At 39.2% G+C, this 3,777-nt stretch overlaps 1 non-coding gene across 1 annotated transcript; it reads left to right on the forward strand.

Annotated features, from left to right (window-relative positions):
* The first annotated feature begins 244 nt into the window (after positions 1-244).
* Positions 245-350, forward strand: LOC140962218 (small nucleolar RNA R71). The gene has a single exon (XR_012172497.1). It is a non-coding gene; the product is annotated as a small nucleolar RNA R71 (small nucleolar RNA).
* The last annotated feature ends 3,427 nt before the right edge of the window (positions 351-3,777 follow it).

Below are 3,777 nucleotides of genomic sequence, written 5' to 3' on the forward strand. Positions count from 1 at the left end.
GTTCAACACATCAAGTTGTGCAGTAATGGCAGAAAAATCAGTTACCTGACGAACTCCTGCACTTCTCCGCTGGTTGTTCCTTTCAGATTGAGGATGATAACTGCTAGCAGCCATTTCTTCCAACAACTCATAACCTTCTTCCGCAGTTTTTCTCAAAAAGTTTCCACAAGCAGCAGCATCTATCATAGTACGGTTAGGAGTAAGCAAACCATAATAAAATGTTTGAATGACTAACCCAAGTGGTAATTCGTAATGTGGGCATCTTCGTAGTAGATCCTTGAAGCGTTCCCATGCCTCATATAAAGACTCCTGATCGAATTGAGCAAATGTGGTAATGTCTGCCCGCAGCTTCATGGTCTTAGATGGAGGAAAGTATTTAATGAGAAATGCTTTCGCCATGTCCTCCCATGTAGTGATCGAACCTACAGGCAAACAATTTAACCATGCTTTAGCTTTATCACGTAAGGAAAAAAGAAATAAACGTAACCTGATAGCATCATCAGAAACTCCATTAAATTTAAAAGTATCGCAAATTTTGAGAAAATCTGCGATGTGCGTGTTTGGGTCATCTATTGTAGTTCCTCCAAACTGGACTGTATTCTGAATCATCTGAATTATAGCTGGCTTGATTTTGAAGTGGTTTGCCCGCACAATAGGCCTCACAATGCTGGGGCGTGCACCATCCAGAGACGGTTGGGCATTATCTAGCATCGGTATGCGGCGTGGCATCTCAATATGTCTCTCTTCATGGTGTTCCTCCTCATGCTCGTGCTTGTGCCTCTCCAACAGTTCCTTCAGTCTCTGCTGCTGTCTTCTCCTGCGGAAAGTTCTTTCAATTTCAGGGTCAAACTGATCAAGCTCCACGTCAAGTGACTTTGGCATGCACTGGAAAAGATATCTGAAATAAAATGTGGAGTGTTAGCTCAAGAAAAATAAAACAAATCTAAAGAAAATAACTAAAAATAAAATTGTGAATTTACAGTCCCCGGCAACGGCGCCATAAACTTGGTCGAGCAAAACTTGCACTGTGGAATCCTTAATAAAAATATAGTATGCTCAAATATTAATCGCAAGTGCACGATGTCAAGTAATAGTATCATGTACGTGAGTACGAGTATCGTTTCACTGAAGACTGTATTTGACAATTATTATTTCAGTTATTAAATCTTTCGCAAGGAAAATTGATTGATTGCTTATTAATACTATACTTAAATAAATATGCAAATAAACTAATTCAAGAATTGAATAATAAGAATTTATATCTAGAGTGGTTGATTAAAATTCAATGATAAATGGATTTGTTGGGAATATCGGTTCACCTACCCCTCGTTAATTAATTAATTTGTTTGCTAGTGATTTATCCTTCCGACAGGATTTCCTATTTCATTGAACACACTATCTCGAGCTATGCCAAACTAATTCTACTTAGTGAAGTAATTAAATGTCTTTAATTATTTAGCAAGAGTGAATTGCATGCCGATCTATGAAATCCCCTAGTTTTTCATCCTTAGGACTATGACTATCGGCGCGTATCCAATTTCATATATCTATGCAAATTGTAGATCCACGGATTATACTACTCGTTCCTATCACAAGCTATTCTCTCGAACTCACTCGCAATATAAAAACGTTATTAAAGTTAGCTACGCTCTAACAACACGATAAAACAATAGTATAATCAAGAATAACACACTAATCGAAATATAAATTAATCAAATCAAAGTTTGGGGTAGGATCCCCTTAAATCCAAACAAATATTTAACGTTTAGCTACTCGAATTCATCTTTAAAATTAAACAAAACAATGTTTGAATGAATGAAACTAGATTAGAAATACTAGTCGTGATAAAAATGCGAGGAACGATGTCCGGAATTCTTCGACTCTTCAACTCCAAGCGCAAAAGTCCTCTCCAAAGCTTGTGGCGGCTTCCCAATCCAGTCTGAATCCCTCCAAACGTCCAAAGATCCCTCCATATCATCCACATCCCCAGAATAAGGTAAGGAATCGGCAAAGAACTTTTTCCAAAAATAGGTGGCGCTCGGGCGGTAGAAAATTACCGCTCGAGCGCCACACATTCTGTAACTTTCTTGGAGCGTGCGGCAGTCGCGCCCGAGCGGTAGAAAATTACCGCTTGAGCGCCGAGTCTTCTGTAAATTTTCTTCGCGGAAAGCATTTCTCGCGCTCGAGCGGTAAAATATTACCGCCCGAACGCCATCCTCTCTGGAATTTTGCTGTGCGGATCACCTCTCGCGTCCGAGCGGTGAAATTCTTCCGCTCAGGCGCCAGCCTTTCTGTATGTTTTTCTCCTCGGCTTGCATCTTTTGCTATGATTTCAATTTCCCGTTCATTTTCCTGCAAATTCATCACGCCCTAGTGAGACATGGTCCAATGCAAAAGCTTACTCTAAAACGAACAAAATGTAAAGGAAATGTACGGATGCGCAATGCAAACACACACCAAACTAATGCAATAAAACACGTAAAAACCATACCTATCATTGATGCCAGGTACACAGCCTATTTCTATAGCTCCTTATATGATGGTGCCAATTGAACTGAAGGAACTAAAGGAACAACTTGAGGATCTATTGGCAAAAGGATATATAAGACCAAGTGTTTCACCTTGGGGTGCTCCAGTTTTATTCGTGAAGAAGAAAGACGGGTCTATGAGGCTTTGTGTCAATTATAGACAGTTGAATAAAGCCACAGTAAATAATAAATATCTTTTGCCAAGGATTGATGATCTCTTTGACTAGTTGCAGGATTCTTCAGTATATTCTAAGATTGATTTAAGATCCAGATATCATCAGTTAACAGCTAGAGAGGCAGATGTGCCTAAGACTGCTTTTTGTACCAGGTATGGGAATTTTGAATTTTTGGTTATGCCTTTCGGGTTGACCAATGCACCTGCGGTATTTATAGATTTGATGAACCGTATGTTTCAAAGGTATATAGATCAATTTTTTGTGATCTTCATTGATGATATTCTTATCTATTCAAAATCTGAATTTGAGCATGCCGAGCACTTGAGAGCTGTTTTGCAGAATTTGAGAACTGAAAAGTTGTATGCTAAATTACCCAAATGCAAGTTTTGGTTGGATAAAGTGGTTTTCCTTGGACATGTGATTTCAAGTGCTGGTATATCAGTTGATCCGAGTAAAGTTGAGGAGTCATCAATTGGTTTAGACCGACATCAGTTCCTGAGGTGCGAAGTTTTATGGGTTTGGCAGGCTATTATCACAGATTTATTGAAGGATTCTCACAGATTGCGTGGCCAATTATCCATCTGACACAAAAAAATTCACCATTTATTTGGTCGCAGGCATGTGAGGATAGTTTTGTTGAACTTAAGCAGAGATTGACTAGTGCTCCATTTCTGACTATCCCATCAGGTGTAGGAGGATTTACAATGCACACTGATGCTTCACATCAAGGACTGGGTTGTGTATTAATGCAGCATGGCCGTGTGGTTTCCTATGCTTCTCAACAGTTAAAGCCACATAAGTCTAGATACCCAGTGCATGACTTGGAACTAGCTGTAGTGGTTTTTGCCTTAAAGATTTGACGTCACTACTTGTATGGGGAAATATTTGAGATATTCACTGATCATAAGAGTTTGAAATATCTCTTTTCACAAGCGAAACTGAACATGAGACAGAGGCGTTGGTTAGACTTGTTGAAAGACTATGATTGTGAAATAAAATATTATCCAGGCAAGTCTAATGCAGCGGCCGATGCTCTGAGCAAAAAAGTATGCAATATGTCCTTGATCACTAGC

This window comes from Primulina huaijiensis, chromosome 16, assembly GCF_012295235.1.
Source record: "Primulina huaijiensis isolate GDHJ02 chromosome 16, ASM1229523v2, whole genome shotgun sequence".
Taxonomy (NCBI): Eukaryota; Viridiplantae; Streptophyta; class Magnoliopsida; order Lamiales; family Gesneriaceae; genus Primulina; species Primulina huaijiensis.